The sequence below is a fragment of the Heliconius melpomene genome, chromosome 16 (genome assembly GCF_056956725.1).
Source record: "Heliconius melpomene rosina isolate 202511_hmr_F chromosome 16, ASM5695672v1, whole genome shotgun sequence".
Classification (NCBI taxonomy): Eukaryota; Metazoa; Arthropoda; class Insecta; order Lepidoptera; family Nymphalidae; genus Heliconius; species Heliconius melpomene.
In genome coordinates this window covers 3,953,042-3,974,497 of record NC_140404.1, presented here as the reverse complement: position 1 = coordinate 3,974,497, position 21,456 = coordinate 3,953,042, and the positions used below count along the sequence as shown (strand labels likewise).

Sequence of the window (21,456 nt, the reverse complement as noted above, 5' to 3'; positions counted from 1 at the left end):
TCTATAGTAAATATTAATTAAGTTTTATACAGTATGTGTGTTGTTTTGTAAGAAAAGCGGTCTGAAGTTGGAACCGGCAGTGATGTTGTTGCCGATTGCTCAACTTCATGCGAAGCTAGCTTCAGGGTCTACTCAGTTTGTTTATGTATTGAAAGACAACAGATTGCGTTGCCGGCGTTGCGGGAATCACATCCGACTGGCAAGACGGCGTGAATTGAACGTAGAGTTCTCGCGGCTTTCTCGACTGAACGACTGAAATAATATACGATAGTTGGAACCTCGTTCTGTGCAGTGTTGTGTTCGTTCGTGTATTGTGGGGATAAAAAGCAGATGCTGAATGAAATAGATTGTATCTGCACATAAGGTAAATGTAGCTGAAATTTTGTTACTTATATTTTTGTTGGATATTTCTATAATATCTTCTCAACTTTATTTTAAATATCACTATTATCAATCAGTTTATATATTTTGAACGTTAATTATTATAAGTAAATGTCTTAACACTAAGTTTTCGCTGCCTGCCCCACTGTGTATGGGAAAAAGCGTGAAGCTGAAATTTTTGTAACTAATTTAAATAAAGAATTGAATAATTTTCATTATGGTCGAAGATGTGATATTATAGGATATCTTCAATGAAAATTTTAATTTATTTTTCTTTTTGATGAATCAGTTAGAGTTTTTTAATTACTATAATAATTTTAAAATTTCTACTATATTAATTAATATATACCGCTTACATTATAAATGCTATTACAAAATAAATACAATCTTTATTTCACACCTATGAAATAACTATAAATAATCGATATAAATTTAGGTTCTTTATTTTAATATGCTTAAAATAAAAATATTATGTTAACAGTGAATTATAATAAATACAATTAATAATAATTGAAAAATACATAGGCGTTGCAACACGCAATGCATTGAGATTTCGGCGGAAAATGGGGAACGGAGTGTTTTAACACCAGGTTCCCTTGAACTTCTCTTCTCTTCTCTATCATGAACGATCATCAGCTATGTAGAGTTGATGTCACTAACGCTATGATTAGACCTTTCATACTCTAATTAGTGCAAATGCACGCTATACCTCTGTAGGTAAGACTGTCTTAATACTAATTACTGTAATTACACCCTTGGGCCGGTTCCTTCAGTGATGCTGTAAGATCGTAATGATCTTAATCTTACATTTTCTTCTAGGAATTTATGGTATTTCGAAGAGTTAATAGTAATAAAAATGTTTTCGTCTTATATATAAGATAACAAAAATAAGGCGTGTGACAGATTGTGGCTTCGATTCCTACTGGAGAAAATTAAATATTTATTATTTTCATTTCTTCCCTCTGGTGTAGAGGCATAGTGCGGCGTTTAGTTCCGCCACTCAACAAATAATACCTTCAGAAAAATTGAAACCCTCCGAAAAATGGAGAATGGAGTGTCTCAACACTAGATTCCCTCTATATACCCTGCTTAATGAGGAATACAGCGTGTCTCTAAAAACATATTATTATGCTACTGCTTGTTACCATAGAGTATGTTAACAGAAACAACTTTATGTTATATAAATTTCTTTCATGTACGAACAAAACGTACAGATTTATATACCACAATCGCATTATATGCACCCAACGATTTTAGAGTTCTGAATTTCGTTTTGCTTCTCATGTTCTTGAAGACTCGGCGCTCTCCAGCTTAACAATCTCGAAATTTCAGTTTCATTATTTGTCAAGAGGATACATTAACCATTGTTTCCGACGAAAAGCTGAATAATTATTTGAATTTACATAATAGCCCTTAAGTTCTGACTGTACTCTCGTTTTATTTCTTTAACAAACAACCAAAAGAAAATATATTCAAATGAAATTAAAGTATTTGTAAGATAACTTTTTCTATTATTGTATTTTATAACGAAATTTGAGGCCAGTTGTGGCATAGAGACATAACGCGTTTTTCATTCTGATGTCGAGGCAAAAGTGTGGCGTTAAGTTCCACTACTCCACCCCCATTGCCTCCAGAGTTCTGCAGAAAGTGGGGCTCTAGGCTCTCTCTACCTGCTCTTGCGGGATACAGAGTAAAACTAAAAAAATATTTCAACGCCTCTTCTGTATGGTACGCATCGTTCCTTTGATGGAATCAAATAGTTAAATAAATTAAAAAAAACATATTTCAATATGTCATTACATCTAAAAGTATATTATATTATATTTCTACATCATTAAAATAACACTATGAAAATATTTTACGTACTGATCGCAAACGCGGCCATGGATAGAGTCAGAGCGTCCATAAATTTTAATATTTTGTAGAGTACGATAACTTTTCTGAGGAAAATTGGACGAGGCTATTTCCGTAGGCTTTTATACAAGGAAATATCTACGACATCGTGTACCATTTAAAATCAGGTCACCGTTCTTTTCCTCTGATTAAATTCGCCTTCAGCGCCAAATAAGTTTACATTTGTTGTTCTTATTCTAAAAGTGTTCTAGCTCTATTACACTCAATTATTTTTAATTAATCTTAAAGTACGTGCTCTCGTTAATTTCTTGTTTCTACACTGAGACCTTAGTGCTGTGGAGTGGACAGTCGTTTTGCAGCTAAAACAATTAAATGTTTCTAAAACGTACTTAGCGCGCTACAGTTATTCCTTTGATATAATTCCTTCTTCCACTCTTGTAAAGTAAGATAGTAAATATTTAAATTATTTTATACAAAGTCATTTAAGCTTAATTACTTGCAAACAAGTAATTAAAACTTATTAGGTCACTTGTTTAGTTTCTTCGTCTCAGTCGTTTTTGTGAGGGGCTTAGGGATAGACATGGGCGTACGAAAAGGGGGGAGGGGAGGATTGGGCCAGGTCCACCAATTTAAAAAATAAAAATAAATCACCTTCACGCTGTATCCCGCATACTGCAGGGTAGGCAGAAGCCTAGTGTTAAGAGCTTAAGAAACTCTGCTCCCCACTTTCCGCCAAATCCTGGACGCGTTGCGAGTTGAGTTGCGAAACTCACGCGCTTTTCTTCGACACCGGAGCGAAGAAATGAAACGAATTACGAAACGAATTTAAATAAATATTTAATTTCTTTGAGTGGGAAACCTTGATCGAACCCACAACCAGTGGCGCTTACAGTCATACAATTGTACTCCTGCTCGACTACTGGCACTTCAATTTAATTTTTATATAAGTATATTAGATTATAAAATTCTTTTGCAACTACCTCATGGGTGCAAAAATATAGACATTGTTTATAATATCTTACAGCTTCGCAAAATAACATAAACAGTTTACTTTAAAAAATGGAGTAAGGTTGAACATTTTAGATTGTTACTTCGTATCTACTTTTTGCTTATATAACTGATTTATTAAAAACGAGTTGAAACGTATTTTAAAGGGAACAATTATACATAATTAATGTAGGTATTCGCTCTGTTCAAAAACTTTCCTTTCTTTTTCCCATGATTAACGTACCTACTAACGTACGATGGCTAATTAGACAAAAGACCGCCTTTTGTATGTCAATATATTGCGATGTACAAATAAACTAATAATTTATTTATTTAGATATTTAAATTAAATATTAAAAAGAAGCTTTCACCAAACTCACAGTAATGTTCCTGAAAGTTTTTGTATAAATCCTTAAAATCTTCGGCGAAAGTTGCCGACAATTTAACTTCTCAATAGCTTGTAGCTTTAGAAAAAAACTAGCAAACTATTATAGAATATTCCATTGTAGACGTATAATTATAATTTACTCACACATTATACGGCGTTGAGTTGCGTAACTCAACACGTAATGCCTACAGAATTCAGCGGAATAGTTAACGGAGTGTCTTAACACTAGGTTCTCTCTGCCTACCCTGCTGTGTGCGGGATACAGCGTGAAGCTGATTATGTTTAATGACGACCCTGAACTATTTATAAAGCACTGAAATGTAAAGTATCATATGCTCTGCATGCATACAAATGATTTTATAAATTGATAATATAGCTATATTACTATATTAATTTCCCTAGCTTGCTTCTAAGTTGCCTTATCTGGTGCAAACTTTAATATTAGATCTACCCAAACTCAATTACTTTATTGAAAATGTTACTTAAGATGGCTACCCTGTTGTATTAACATAGTAGCTGAGGTCAAACTTTATCTTAATCACAACTTTAAAATGGTGGTTTAAGAATAGAAATGAATCCAACATTTACACTGGTAATTTGCGGAAAGTGGAGAGTACAATAGTATATCTCTATCTACTTAATAAACACTTATAATTTCTAAAGTTATATTTTAAAATGATTAAATTAATCTATCACTAGGTTCTCTTTGCCTACCCAGCTGTGTGCGGAATACAGCGAGAGGCTGATAAAAAAAATCTAGGTTAAAAACAAATTCCTATTTTCAAAGTAATTTAATGCTAGCAGATGATAAATAATAAAAATTTAATATGATTGACATTATATCACATTGATATTCACCTCTTCTTATTAAACGTTAATTAACTTCTTGCAGATATGACGCCATGTGCTTTTATTGTCAGCATCATCACTTAATAATACAGTACATGATGAAGGCTAGAAATATAAAGACGTTTCCAATTGAAATTTACGGATAGATTGCGATAAGTAGGGTACCGGTCCAGCAAAATAGGTTTACGAACCGGCAAAGACGTCTGAACTGATCGTCCTTATCTACAGTTGACCTAACCCTTCTCATTGTCCCGCGTTTCTTTCAAATCGTTCGCTATACTAAGAAAATGGTTTGACGATAAGTCATTTTAGCATATCTTGTAACATTTAAGATAAGGTGTGTGAGTTTATAATTCTATTATAAGATCCAAAAAAAAATATCAGTTTCACGCCTTATCCCGCAAATCTAATAATCTACCCTGCGGTAGGCAGAGGGAAAGAAACACTAGATGTTAAGAAATACTATTGCTCACGTTCCGTCCAATTTGCCAAGGCATTGTGTATAGAGTGGCGGAACCTAACGCCGGGCTTTTGAATTAGGAATAAATAATAATTCTTTCTCCCCAGTGGGAATCGAACCCACAACACACCAGTCACACATATATTTAAGCCCCTAAGTCACGACGGCTTCACTATAATATACTGTATGTAAATATAGGAAAAAAACCTAACGTTTTTAAAAAATAAACCGAACTATAAAAGGAATAAGTTACCAGTGACAGTTCCATTAAGTTTTATCAGCTGGCCAGTTTAACGCCCTCGGGTGCATATGGCACCCTTCGCTGCCATCACGCTTGCACTCCACACCCTACGATCGATAACTTTTTGTTTATCATAAATCTGTATTTGATCGTTTTAGTTTTGTAGTTATATATTATATGGTTTCAACTAAAAAATTATGTCTATTTCGTTCAAACATATTAAAATAATGATTAAAAACATATAATATCAATTGGTATTTGTATCTAATGTAAAGACACTCTGTTCGCCATTTTCACTTTAGAATTTTTGAGAAATTGCATTGAATTAAGTGGCGGAACTAAACGCCGCTTTTTGCTTTCAGAGCGAAAAAATAAATATATTCAATAATTCATTCCCACAAATGAAAATTGAACCCAACTACCCTGGAGTTTTTAATCACACGCTTTGCCACTGCACCACCGACACATCTATTGTACCTTAATGATTTTTCAATATCACATTTTATGCATAATCTGAGAAATTAAATTACTAAATATAGTTCTAGAAGTTTCCACGTCTACTATTTCCAGACACACAAAAAAATAACTTTCAAGTCAACGCAATAAAAAAATGCGAGCGTTTATGCATCGTTTTGCTGCATTTTATCTCACATTCGCTGCGTAATAAAAATCTATAGGAACTATTCTCGTGGACCTACAGTTATGTAATTCGGCAAAAAGTAAGAGTTCAAAACAAATAAACGAAAAATTGAAAGATGGAAATTTATATGTAAAATATATTTAAGTAACTATCTATAATTCAAGTTCTCTATTTAATTGCATGAGAGTCATTTAAAAAAGATTTCACTGCAAGAAAGTAGCAAGGCACAAGCGTGTGACACTAAACGCATCAGGTATCGATCCAGTCTCCAGGAAATCTCTGGCTCAGGCTCTGGTGACTAGGCAAATGTGCGGCGTTGAGTTCCGTCACTCAACACGGAATGCTGAGAAAAATGTCGAACGAATGGTCTTAACTCTTAACACTAGGTTTCCTCTTCGTTGTGCGGGATACACCGTGAAAGTGAAAACAAAATTGCCTCCATTTTATTTCCTAGGCTTTAAAACCTTTACAGAGGGTAAAAAATTTACCAAGAAAACAAAGCTTTCACATACGTACACAAATTATTAAAAGCGCGATACCTCCAGAATTCGGCAGAAAGTGGGAAACGGAGTGTCTTAACACTAGGTTCCCTCTGCCTACCCCGCTGAATGCGGGATACAGCATGAAGCTGAATCAATTTAATTTATTTAATTATTAAGAATAACACTGAAATATGCATCAAACGTTTACCATGCTAACACCGAAATAGCCTTAACGCATGCTCCTTTATATTCTCCATTTACCATATACAGATATATACAAACCCATCGTATATACCGCAGTAATTAAACTACGTGCAAGCATGGGCTATATTGCCGGCAATTACAATCATAATTGGCAACAGATGCCACAATTTCGTTCCGAGGTCTCCCCTGAACTCTTAGTTGTAGTTTGAAAGGCGTTATTGTTTAGATATAACGATAATATTTAATGATGAATGAACTATGTGCCAGCCTTTGTTGGAGAGAACAACGAGTTGTTACGGTCGTACAAGCAGCCACTGTTTATATTTGGTGCTCGGCTTACAAGTATATTTTATATTAACATGATATTTTGATGGCGTCATCGTGGTTAAGTTATGTGGCTTAACGATGCTTGGAATACTCTACGTAATAATTAGTAGGTTCAAATTCCGCTTGAATCAATATATTTATGTTCTGTTACTTAAAAATTAGCTTCACGCTGTATCCCGCAAACAGCAGGATAGGCAGAGGGAACCTAGTGTTCATTTTCAAATCTCAAAAGAGGAACCCAGTACCCACATTCACGTCGACGAATATATGAAAAATATCTCTATTATACCACATATTCTACTAAATAATACTGGTAAAGATTGAGGTAGTTTCTTACTTGTAACAAATGTACATACGAGTATATTGTGTAAATGTAGTGTTTCCTTCAAAGCGATAAAGTACATTCATATCTCTAACTCTGCTTGTTAGCTTTAAGTTTCATGTTCATGTATCGAAACTTTCGCTTGCTACGTAACTGGTAAAATAGTTATTGTTTCCTCTTCTCTTCATATCTTTGTTGTTAACCTTACATTAGAGACACTGGGTGTTTAGTTAAAGTTAAATATAATATAATTTCATAGTAGATTTGTATTAATCGCATCTAGATGAATTCTTTCATTGATTTACTTTTCATTTATTATGTACAGTATGTTTTTAGTAATAGTCAAATTCTCATTTTCTGCCGAATTTTGTCACGCTTCTCTCCTCTTTTCCTGACCGAAATAATGAAAACATTAAATATTCCATGTCCTCGAGTGGGAATCGAACCCATAACCTTTTGTGTTGCTTTTGAGTTAAAAATATTTTAGTTTATTCAAATGTGTATGTTGCGTGAAAGAGAAGTAAAATGTACATAAAATGCTCATAATTACGTTTCTGTCCCATATGTTTTCGTTTGTGATTAACAAAAACAGTTTCAATGTTTTTAAAACAAAAGGAGCATGAAAAACGTGGGCTATGGCTTCGACAAACTTCTAAAGTAGTGATAAAGAAATTCATAATTATATCTAGCTTTAAATTTACTTTCCCAAACGAACCCGCGGGCTTAGCTAGTGGGATATAAATTTAATACAAAATATTTCCAAATGACTGAGAAAACCGTATCAAAAGCCTTTGTGTCGTTCACAAGAAAGCTACGGCAGAATAGATCCGGAAATCACGAGATCTTTACTTTATATCCTTACTTTAGTTTTTAGAGATATTATTTTTGTAAAACGAGAAATGAAGTCTTTTTAAACTTAAACCAGTATTAAATTTATTGGTATATTTGATCCATTTGCGAATGAAAGAAATATCATAAGCTGATAAAAGCATGAACACTTTTTAATTGAGCATTCAGCATCCATCACGTCAGCGCCAGTACGTCGACAGTCGACAGCGCTCGGATGCAAGTTCGCAAAATGTTGCCGACTAAATGTCTACTTACTCACTTTTGTATTTAGCGTCAGGACTTGTAAAGCATTATAGTGAAGCAATAAACTTGTTTTGCTAAAGTTTATTTTTGATTATTTTATATTAAGAAATAGTGCTTCTGCACTATTTCAATACATAGAACAAAGATTTCTTGAAAAAACTTTTTGCAAATAGGTTTTATTTAAAAGCACGTAATTAACTGAATTTAAAACTTTTCATTTTTAAGATTTTGAATATGTCAATTAAAAATTTTAAAGCCACACTCAATGTAACAACTTTGTGTATAGCTTCGTCCAAAAAATTTTGTCACAACAAATAAAGACAAAGAAAGATTTATTAGTTTAGTAAAGTTTGATAATACTTTTCAAAATATGTATTCATGTTCAATTGTTTTTGAATGGATACTGCTATTTTCTCTAAATAAATATTAATGCGGAATATTACTCCACTCGCATTGTCTTAATCACACCGGGGACTAGAAAATGTTCTAAAACATTTCATTGAAGAATAATATAGACAGTATCCTACGGAAAATGAAATGTTCCACCGATGGCGTCTATATTGTTTTGTCTAGACTTTGTAATTAAAAATGTGGAAATACTTTTTAATATATACCAATATATTATTTTTGCAAATATTAAGAAAATATTCTATATTGATAATAAATTTTTTTTTTGATAATTTACGTTCTTGACAGTAAGCTTTATCAGTTATACAAATAAAGCTTTATCTTCCTGTAAAAATTTCACAGATTAAGAAAAGTTGTGAAAGACAAATGGGCATGTAAACAATAAATCATTTGCAATTACCATTCCAGGACACTAATGCAAGTAAATTTCCCCTCGCCTCGAGGTGAGGCCACAAATACCTATTCTTTGTAATGAATCAAAATGAACCTCACCAGCAAAGTTTAGTAAGTTCGTTATAGAAACTTTTGTGGGTTTATCGATTGTTCCTTTTGGTATAAAATACTTATTTAAGTATCGACTTTGATTATACAATTTCGTTGGACATTCCTAGCGAGCTGTCGAAGTCGTTTATACGATATGTTTATACGATACGGGTGTCCAGTACGACGTAACTGACCCAATTTACAATTCCATATGCGTTCCCAAAACCACGTATTTTGAATACGTTGAATTGTTATAGTTTCGGCCGGTCCAATCATAAGATGCATGGCTTTACAATTCATCACATGGTATGTTCGTAGTTATTTAGTAGATTTGACTGCAGCTCTCAGGATTAGCATGCGGCCTTACAATGTAGAGATGAATATGCAGTAAATGTTATACATTTGTGTAAATAATTATTATTTATACAAATGTTATACTGTTTAGCCTACCTAGATGTAAAAAGTAACGAGAATTTTCAGACACTTATAACAATTACATAAGTAACATACACGTAACTTTTCCAGAATAAAAATGAGGTTTCAACAAAAAAACTTATTTTAAATTAAAAGTAATTGTTTAAATATAAATAAAAAATTCTACATAAATAATGTTATTCATGTAGAATTTTTTATTAATATTTAATTAATTAATAGAAATTTGAATGTATTATCTATTTCATCCCGTTATAAACTCTAACCATTGCCATTTAAAATATTCAGTTTCATATTTTCTGCTAAAAGAAAATCGGTGTTTTCTCTTATATATACAGGGTGTCCCAGGAGTCATCGATAAAACGAAACCAGGTGATAGACCAAGTCATGACAGTTATGAGAAAAATATAAAAAAAAATCTTTGTCATGTACTCGTATTTTTCATATTATATTGATTTTAAAAAATATCGGAAAAACCGACACCCTGTGATGATTTTTCAAGTCCTAAGACTACAAATATTACTCTTTCTTCATTTTTTTTTCTGTAATGTAATCATGAGTAACCCTTCTGTGAATTACAGTTTAAGCATCCTGCATCAGCATCCTGCAACATACCTGCATCAGTTTTCAATAAAATGTGGTGTTTTTGCCAAACATTAAATTCAAAATATGGACTTGAAAAACCATCACAGGTGTCAGTTTTTCCGATATTTTTTAAAATCAATATAATATGAAAAATACATGACAAAGATTTTTTTAAATATTTTTCTCATAACTGTCACGACTTGGTCTATCACCTGGTTTCGTTTTATCGTTGACTCCTGGGACACCCTGTATATAACATAAAATTCTCAGAATACCTACTTTGCATCTTAAAAATCGTAATTTAATTTATTCTATCATAAATAAACAATTGCAATTTAAACCCTGCATTTACTATCGAAGTAGTGATGCATAGATGATATGATGGCGCCAATGAATCAAAAGGCATGCAGCTATCGTGGTGTGGTGGTGGCAGTTTGCACCACCCTCCGCCCCAGCAGTGGGAGGTAAAACACGTATAGAAAGAATTTACAAAAGAGATTCTCTTTATTTTCATAGGAATATGCTGACAGTTCAAAAATGACTGTGAAATGTAAAAGAATTAGGTTATTATACCTGGTGACTGCTTAGTTATGAGATTTAGAATTTGAACCAACCTTATTGGAATTGGAAAAAATATCGATTTTTTGCGTATTAAATATTATTTTTCTATTTTCTCTACTCATTACTAATAATATTTATTTATATAAAGATAATATACATACATACTTTTTCACTTGTTAAGATGCACTGTAGCTTTTTCATACACATTTTACTTAATACAATTTTTTTTAATGATATTTTTATTGTATAATAATTTGTTGACGACGACGTTGAATAACTTATCACTCGCGAAAATCAGGTCTCTATACATTATGTCTCGCTGATAGCTGATGTCGACATCTCGATGATGAGACCATGGTATATGTTAAGATAAGCAGAAGTCTGTTGCAATTTGTCAAAACCGCCTTGCCTTAACTTATTTAAAATTGATGTAATTTTATTATTGTTATAAAATAATGATACTCGTATTATATACTTTATTCCCATGCAATTACAAGTTAACAACGAAATGTGATAGTACCGGTGCCCTCCGTTGTAACCGTTTATAGGCTCGTTAGCCGAGCTATTCGCATCATTTACAAACTTTTCGTAAATAATGTGAATACAAACTATAAGTATCGATTATTCTAGGGTTCCCTGCTCGTATCAGCGTCATGGGTTGTTTCTTGTAACTTTTAGTATTGTTTTGCAATTGTACGGTTATTTAATTACTAATTGAAAAACTAATGAAATGTGTAAATTTAGGACGATATCAATTACTTTATTTAATGTATATTAAAATAACCGGTCAAGTGCGAGTTGGACTTGCCCACTGAGGGTTAAGTATCCCAATTTGAATATTGTAGGTCAACGAAAAGTAAATAAATAAATTTCCATCTTTCGGATTTTTTTCCTTTATTTGTACTTAATGGACTTCTTGCCAAATTAGATAATTATTTTTATTATAGTAGGTCTACGGGAAAATCCCTATAGAGTTATAAAAGATCACATGATATATCACTTTTGGCTCAAACATATCTTTTTATTATATGTGGACATTAAACAGTGTATATTATTTTTAAAAATAATTAAAGCAATAACTGCTTACTTAACTCTGGCCTCATTATTCATACAGTTATTGTTAGAACATATTACAGTATGTACGTCAATAGGTCAAATGAAACGTCCAGTCTCGTAAAACTACGTAATCTTCTGTAGTTATATTTAATCTTCGATTAACGAAATGAGTCAGGCAGTGTATGTACTCTATTAAAAGCCAGAAGTAGGAACAACGTCTGAACCAAATACCGTGACGCAGGTTGGCTCAAATAAATTCTTAGCTTGTCAATCATTGGACAGCTTTTAGGTGATTGCTGTCATAAAATATTTATGTTACTATAAAAATCATCATCATTTTTATGTAAGAATTTAAGTAATTTTATAAATAAATATAGTTGGAATCTTGCTTTTAATTTTAGATGTTAAAAGTTTCTTCTATAATGTTTATTATTTGTTACGTGTTCTTTAACCAGGGTATTGTTTAAATCTTCGTGCAAAGATACATTAGAAATATCCATTTTTGACTATAATGCTTCATTTGAAATGAGCCTCTTGACATGGGATGGCATACCAGGGAAATGTCAAGATCCATCAGTCTTGATTTATTTATCTTGTTATAATAAAGTACGCAATATTATTGAAATATTTCTTGCGGTAAATATGGAATATTGTTCTGAAGTTTTTTTAAGTAGATTAAGAAATGTTTCTTTTTCAAGTATTTAGGTGCCTTTTTTAAAATAGGTACTGAAACCACCGACCATATAAAATGTCCATATTTTCGCAGACAGTAACTGATAGGTGATTTTATTAGCAATACTAATGGATTCAATAAATAGATGTATAATAAAAGTATTTTAATAATATACCATTAAAATATTTAATGAATATTCGATATCAAAAAAATACTATATATACTTAATTTAAAAACCTTGGATAACTTTGTGAAATATTAAAAGTTAAACAATTAAAGAAATATATTTTCAAGAACACTTTAGTGGTGAGAACCTCTAATGGAAGTAGCTGAAAGTGACATATCAGCTGCAGAAAGGCAATGAAGCTTTATTTCACCTGTCACGAGCAAGCTTCCGCAATAATGGCACCTCGTTCGCCACATTTCATTTCTCTTCATTAGATATCACCTGTTTCATGAAACGTAATAATTAGATTTGTATAGAAAATTATATAAATTAGAAAATGAAATGAAATTATTTTAAATGAAATGTTTATATAAAAAACTATAATAATAAAAAAATATAGAATGTAGCTAATTGTAAAAGTACAAGTAAATATTTATCATAGGTAAATTTTGATGACTGTAACAACGTCTTATTTTTTTTTATTTATTATATTGTTTTTTCACCTTCTCTCTTTTCAGCGGGGAAAGGCAGAATATTAATGCGAACGGAGTGTCTTAACACTAGGATCCCTTCTGTTTAATTTTTAACTTAATATTTTTTAAGTCAGAAATGGGGTTCAAAATCTACATAAATTCCTATAAATTATACCTAATTTGTAACCATAAGATAATCTCTGGCAGTGGAGATAAGGCTGGCAGCTGACTGCATGTGACATGTCTGCTTTGGAGAGGGCGAGGGTCCAATTCAAATGTCACTTTCAAAATTATGCTACACTGAAAGCTGTTTATATGCCAAAGCTTATTTTTTCTTATTAATAATCCAATTATATTTAATTTATTATAATAATAAAATTGTTTAATTTGTTTTTATGAGTAAATTTTGTTTAATTTTTTTTCAAAGGTTTTAAATTTAAAGCATTGCGTGTTGAGTGGCTGATCTCAACGCCGCGTTTTACCGCGAGACCAGAGTATTTTTTATTTCTTCGAGTTGAAGTCGAGTCAATAAAAATAAATGTAAAAATATCTTATTTATAAAATATTTTTTCTTACAAATTCCATATGTTTAAGTAAAGATTTTATCTTGAAAAATCTTTGTCAAAGAGGGAGCTGCTAAACGAAACTTGTCGAATTCTTTTCAGGATATCTGTATCCCAATGGGAGAGAACGTGAGAAACTCGAACGTACATATTTTACGATTGCACGCTTTTTAACTTAAATATTTTTCAGCGGAATTTAGAAACACTTTCTTCAATTTAAGTTATTTATCATTTAACATCATATATATGTGTTTGTATGTACATAGCTGAGACGTGTTTTAGCCCTTTTGTTAAAGCCCGTAGTAAAAATATAATAGTAGTAAAATATAAAATAATTTTAACAAATATTTGGTGGTGATCAATAAATAACTAATAACCATTTGCCTAACTCTTGTATAAATTAAATATACTTACATTATAAACAATAAAACTTATTAGCATAGCAGTCCCCGAATATCTAAAAGAATTTACATCAGTTCTAGCCCCTAGATATATTACTAACACCAAAATATTAAAAAAAAATTAATTAGTAAACTTTTAATTAAAGATTTAATGAAAACAATTGTTCTATACGTAATAAAATTGCGGCTATCCCATTTGAATAAATGTTTATATTTAAAGCTTAATATATATTGCGTTCATTTAATGAAATCATGTATGAGGAATAAACACTGTTTTAATGGACGTGTGGACAGTTACATGTGCTCGGAACTACGTGTTTGCCTGCGGGCGAAGCAAATCTTTACTCATCATTTTGCAGCATTTCAACGTGTTTAATTCTATAATGTTAAATACTTTTGAGGCCTTCGTTAAGCAGCGGCACAAGGGTGTGACTGTAAAGCGACGGTTGTGGGTTCGATCCCCACTCGAGGAAGTGAAATATTTATTTTCAATTTTTTTTATATTTTTTCGCTCTGGTTGACGCAAAGCGCGCCGTTGAGTTCTGTCACTCAACACGTAATGCCCCCAGAATTCATCAGAAAGTGGGGAACGTGGGGGAGTGTCTTAACACTAGGTTCTCTCTGCCTACCCTGCTGTGTGCGGGATACAGCTTGAAGCTGATTTTATTTTTTAAAATACTTTTATTAATAAAGCAAAAGTGGTTATTTTGAATGTAAATTTTAACTGTATATTTTTAATAGAAAAATATTTAACTATTTATTTATTCTATTTTTTTTCTATGTACCAAGGTGTCATAAATTGTAGTGCTTAAAAATGTGCGACGTTTCATCATTCTCATTCCATTTCTCTTTTCTCTCTGTCTCTCGTTTTAAAGACACTGAAATATAAATTTGTGTATTAGTAAGTGGTTAATATTTTTTACTCTTTAATATATATCATTTAGAGCACTTTATTAGGTATTTCTAATAAAATACTAGTATCTAGTAGCGAACTAAACATGGAATTTCAGAGAGCTAACTCAAATTGTCAGTATTAGCATTTAATTAAACATATCGAAAGCCTAATATGCTTTAACCATATTTTAAATAGCAACCATTGTTTACACAATGTTAAATATGTAATGTGAAATATTTTACAATCATTTTGGCCTTCGCTAGTGTTACTGAAATAATTCAACGGGAATAGCCTCGATTTTACTAGGTGCAGATGTCGGTTAAAATCGACTATGACCTATATATATTTATGTAATTATATAAGCACGTACGCCCTCGTTGGTCGAAGGTACTTAAGTGCTTTCCCCAATTGTTGACTTTAGCTCAGGTTATAACTTAATTGGATCGCACAAAATACTCTGTTTATTTTAATTTCACTTAGGTTGTCTTTGGTAATATAACTGTGTAATATTAATTATTTTATTAAACACTTTTTGATATATAAATAAAGAAATTATAAATATGTTTATAATAATAATATACTGCATAAGTATGCAAGAAAAATAGTTATATTTTAAAATACCAATCTTAACAAAGTCTATTTATTACAACAGAGTGTCAAAATTTACATTTTAAAATATTAACAAAATGATTTAAAAATGTTAAAAATACATAATATTTATATAATTTATTCATTTTGTTAATACTTATCATTATACTAAGTAATTAAGTTTCTCATTCCAATTCCATTATTTTGTTAATGCAAGTTATGTTTGAGAATTGGCACTAGGCAGACAATAATGTATAATTTTGAACGTCCTGGACCAATCTAAGTGCTTAATGGCTTCAGTTCTATCTATATTGATTGCAAAACTACTCATCACCGTAACAACTTCCTGTACAATTCAAGATGAATGTAAAAATGATGAATACGAAATATCCAAAAATAAGTAAAAGAAGTTGGGCATTTACTTGTATAATATGTTAAAATACATATGATTTAAGCCTGAATTATTATAAAGGTTCTGTTTTTTGTTATTCACATACGGAATCCTAAAAAGATCGACGCTTTGTACCTACACTCATTCATTTAAGTACGTTTTATTTTAGTAATCAATGAAATCATAATAAAGTGTTTCTGAAATATAAATTTTATAACTTTATTTTAAGTATATGATTCCAGAGCTGTCTTTCTTAACTCTATAAACTATAAATAATACAGTTGTAATGAGCCTTTAAAATAGTATTTATTTCATTCCTATAGCTTGCCAAACTTATCTTTATGGGATATTAAAAAATTTCATGCCTGGCAATATTTAGTGCTGTCTGTGTATAGGTTGTTAATATTATTATCTTAAGAGTTTTAACAGCTGTATATGCTAAATTTAATAAATGATGGTGATGGAATATTTCTTCCTCAATCAGCCGGGGGACTGATTACATAAAAATGTTTTTACGCCTCAACTGCAATGTTACTTATTGTGAAAATTAGGCAGGAAGTTGGGAACAGCCCTGTGCAAGCCATGGGAACGGAACGGTATGTGGGAAAATAAGTTATAATTGCATTTGGAAAACACATTTCGATGGCTAGTTTTTCAATAACATTTTTCGTGTGATATATATGAAAATTAGGATAGCAGAATCAATTGCTTCTCAGATACCGATAATTATTTATCTATAGGTATACAAAAAGGTTTTCTTCATTATATTTCATTCACATGTTCCGGATTACAATATAATATGTAAGTAGGTAAGCTCTACAAAATAAATTACTTATTTAATATTATATTGTATGAAAGTGCAATACAAACAATTCCTTTTTAAAGAATAGTATTCATCAATACCAGATTTTCAATACAAAATGAAAGCACTACAAAAAACCTCATTGTCTATAATATAGCTATAGTAAGAATAAGTTAATTTATTTATACTGAAACTAGGTGATTCAAATTGTTCATATGTAGGTATATGGCTATATGTTTCCGATCCCAGGGAAGTCACCTGGGAGGCTGTTTGTCTTTGATTGCTTAACCGAGATATGATTGATCGGGAGATGTTCCCCTTTTGTGGCATATGAGGCTGATGCAGAATGCCTTTGGTATTTGGAAGGAAATTATTAATATATAGATACAATATGAGATAGAAGCCATAATGGCATAGCGGCACGATTGTGGGTGCGATTGTCACTCAAGAAAATTAATTATTTCACTTTTTTATTTCTGTGCACTGCTGTCATACAAAACACGGCGTTAAGTACCGCCAACAAGACAAAAAGTATAAAGCTAAAGAAAGAAAAATTAAGACATACGTATTTTAACAAAACTCCCACTAAAATAGTAAAAACTTAATTTCAACTTCTTTGTAAAGCTAATATAGCTATATTAGTATATCTTTACAAAAATAAATATCTCTCCAATAGCGGTACTGCAATCTTGCAGTATCTTAACCCTGTGGGAACCACAATTCTGTGGATAGGCAACTATTCACTATACTCTGAAAACATTACTTTAATTAGTAGTGCTTTGTCTGTAAAATGTAACTTTAAGTAACTATATATTTATTTCCAAAATAATATCTATAGCGTTAAAATGTCGTCTATTTTTAGGGTTTCGTACCCAAAGGCATTTTTTAATTTTTTAATACTGAAATAGGTCTGCGTTTGACCGCATAAAGCCTTGTGTTAAGCATTGATGCGGTCTACGATGATGTACGCTTGCCTAATAGATATCTATTCACCCTGTTTTTGAAGACCTACATTGTATGTAATACAGACACCGATAATGTTATCTTAAGAGACGTTCTTATAGGTAATATTTTACCCAAAGGGTAAAATGGGACCCTATTACTAAGACTTCGCTCTATATTTGTCTATTTATCTGTCCATCTATCACCAGGCTGTCTGTATCTCATGAACCATAATAGTTAGAATTTTTACAGATGATGTATTTCTGTAACTATTTTATATACTAAAAAACAGAATAATACAAATATTTATGGGGGCTCCTACATATCTACATCAAAAATTTGCTCATTTTTGCTCGATATTGATAATGGATATTAGGGAGAAGTGTCCGTGAAGTGCCGGGCCAGAATAGCACTTCCCCATTTCTTCCCGTGGGTGTCGTAAAAGGCGACTAAGGGACAAATTAAGAGGGATGGACAGCAGCGTCTCCTCTATTACACAAAAAAAAATAAAAAATAACTGCGCTCGCCAACACGCCTGCCCAGCGCGGCGAGTATGGGCATTTTCATCCCATGAGTGCCTCTAGTAAAAACAGGCCCCCAGTTCTCGGCAGACCCGCTAGGCCCAACTACGGTAGCGGTTGTGGTATCGGAGGGTCAGGGGGTGCTAAGAATCCCCGGGTTACGGCAGGCTACCTAAAACGATTATATCTGGCAACGTATAATGGACGCTCGATGAGACTGGACGAACACCTTGCTGAACTAGAAGTAGAGTTAAGTCACATTAAGTGGCATATTCTAGGCTTATCTGAAGTCCGAAGAAAGGGGGAGGACGCGATAACCCTGGAGTCAGGCCACATGCTCTACTTCCGCGAAGGTGAGCAAGCCTCCCAAGGAGGAGTCGGTTTTTTGGTCCACAAATCTCTCATAAGCAATGTTGTAGAAATCAGTAGTGTGTCGAACAGGGTTGCATACCTTGTCCTTAAATTATCTAACAGATACGCCCTGAAAATTGTACAGGTATACGCGCCGACTTCGACATACTCTGACGATGAGGTTGAAGCAATGTACGAAGACATCGCTAAAGCCCTCAACAACACCTCGAAGGCTCATTACAACGTTGTTATGGGAGATTTCAATGCTAAAATGGGAGTACAAAGAAGTGGTGAATCACATATTGGACCCTTCGGTTTGGGCGATAGGAACCAAAGGGGGCAATTGCTGGCAAACTTCCTCGAGTCCCAGGAGCTCTTTTTAATGAACTCGTTCTTTAAAAAGAAGCCCCAAAGGAGGTGGACCTGGCGAAGTCCCGATTGTGTAACAAAAAACGAGATAGACTTTATGATCGCGAATAAACGGCACATATTTAGTGATGTCTCAGTGATCAATAGGTTTAATACCGGAAGCGATCACCGACTCGTACGAGGCACACTAAATATCGATCTAAAAGCTGAAAGAACGCTAATGATAAAGTCTACTCTCCGACCATCGGCGTTTCAAGTTACACATAGTTCCGAAGCGTTCCAGACCGAACTCCAAAACCGTTTCAACGCACTGGAAACCACTAGCAACATTAACCAAAGAACCTATGATCTGGCCAAAACGCTGCACAATGTCTCAGCCAAATATTTTCCCCCAAAGCGACGAGTCAACGCCACGAAACTCTCAGCTGAGACACTCGAGCTTATGAGAAAACGAAGAGAACTGCCACCACCGTCTTCGGCAGATATGAATGCCTTAAACCTATCCATCAGAAGGCTGACGCGTCGCGATCTCCGTCGCTCAAATACACGCGCTATCAAAAATGCGATCATGCGGAATCGGGGATCGAAAGTTTTCGCTCGCAATTTAGGAAGGCCTCATATCACCAAACTCAAAAAAGAGGATGGTAGAATCGTTACCTCTATGTCTGAGATACTCGATGAAGTTGAGCGTTATTACGAGCAATTGTACTCGTCGAAATCAGGGAAACCCAGCAAACCCACAGCTAGTGACCAGCGCGCTCCTTTAATGCGCCATTACACCGAAGAGCTCCCTGATATTGACCTCGGTGAGATTAGGACGGCTTTGGAACAGCTCAAAAACAACAAAGCTCCGGGCGATGACGCAATTTCTACAGAACTCCTTAAAGCAGGTGGCACCCCAGTCCTGAAAGTGCTGACAAGCCTCTTCAATTCCGTTATCCACCGTGGTAAAACCCCGGAAACGTGGAGCAAGAGTGACGTGGTACTGTTCTTCAAGAAGGGAGACCGAACTCTCTTGAAGAACTATAGACCGATCTCACTCTTGAGCCACGTATACAAGCTGTTCTCCAGAGTTCTGACGAATCGTCTCGCCAGCAGATTTGACGAGTTCCAGCCGTCAGAGCAAGCCGGGTTTCGATCAGGCTACAGCACCGTAGACCACATCCATACTGTTCGGCAGATAATACAAAAAACTGAGGAATACAATCGACCGCTGTATATGGCTTTCGTGGACTACGAAAAAGCCTTTGATTCTATCGAAACCTGGGCGGTTCTGGACGCACTGCAGCGATGCCATATCGATTGGAGATACATCGAGGTGCTGCGAAGTTTGTACACGTCTGCTACATTGACTGTCCAAATCCAGAAGAGTAAAACCAAGGCGATCCAACTGCGCAGAGGTGTAAGGCAGGGTGATGTTATATCCCCGAAACTGTTTAACAACGCATTGGAAGATGTCTTCAAAACCCTGGATTGGACCGGCTTTGGAGTCAATGTAAACGGCGAGTACATCACGCACCTCAGATTCGCCGACGATATTGTAATCGTAGCAGAGTCGCTGGAACAGCTAGCCGAGATGCTGCAGAGCCTAGATGGATCTTCGCGGCGTGTCGGTCTCGGTATGAACTTGAGCAAGACAAAAGTCATGTTCAACGAGCATGTCATATCGGGACCGATATACGTGGACGGCACTCCTCTTGAAGTTGTTCGGGAGTATATATACCTAGGGCAAACTATCCAGCTTGGTAAAAACAACTTTGAGAAAGAGGCTGATCGAAGAATCCAGCTGGGTTGGGCAGCGTTTGGCAAGCTACGTCACATCTTTTCGTCGTCTATTCCGCAATGTCTAAAGACAAAAGTCTTTAACCAGTGCGTTTTGCCAGTGATGACCTACGGTGCCGAAACGTGGACACTAACAATCGGTCTAGTCCACAAGTTCCAAGTCGCCCAACGTGCTATGGAGCGAGCTATGCTCGGAGTCTCTTTGAAGGATAAAATCAGAAATGAGGTTATCCGGAAAAGAACCGGAGTTACCGACATCGCTCGCAGAATTAGTACGTTGAAGTGGCAATGGGCTGGACACATCTGTCGAAGGACCGATGGCCGCTGGAGCAGACGAGTCCTTGAGTGGAGACCGCGGATCGGCAAGCGTAGAGTAGGGCGCCCTCCAGCTCGATGGACCGACGACCTAAAGAAGGTTGCTGGCTTCGACTGGATGCGGAAGGCGGAGGATCGAGAACTTTGGCGCACCCTGGGAGAGGCCTATGTCCAGCAGTGGACCCGAAAAGGCTGATTTGATTGATTGATTGATTGATTAGGGAGACGCTTGAAATATTCATAGAGTATTTAGTTGTATTCTCATTAGAGAAAAAATATAAAATTAAAAATCGTGCGCGAGTCCAACTCCCACTTGGCCGGTTTTTAAATTATTATATTTGTAAATTTTAATTGAATGTTATTTATAAAGGTCTATAAAAATATTCGTATATAATAAATATATCCATACATCTATTTGTTTATTCTTGGTTAACCGTTTCACAGTGGAACCATTTTTAATGAACTTTTGCCA

The 21,456-nt window shown here is 34.0% G+C and overlaps 1 protein-coding gene and 1 pseudogene across 1 annotated transcript in view; both read left to right on the top strand.

The window, feature by feature from the left end:
* Positions 1-45: 45 nt before the first annotated feature.
* LOC146530724 (uncharacterized) overlaps positions 46-21,456 on the top strand; it is a 125,551-nt gene continuing 104,140 nt past the window's right edge. Inside the window, exon 1 of the mRNA XM_085199396.1 lies at positions 46-364. The gene's annotated coding sequence lies outside the window, so the exon portion shown is untranslated. The remainder of the gene's footprint in view (positions 365-21,456) is intronic.
* Positions 18,091-21,195, top strand: LOC146530725 (uncharacterized; annotated as a pseudogene).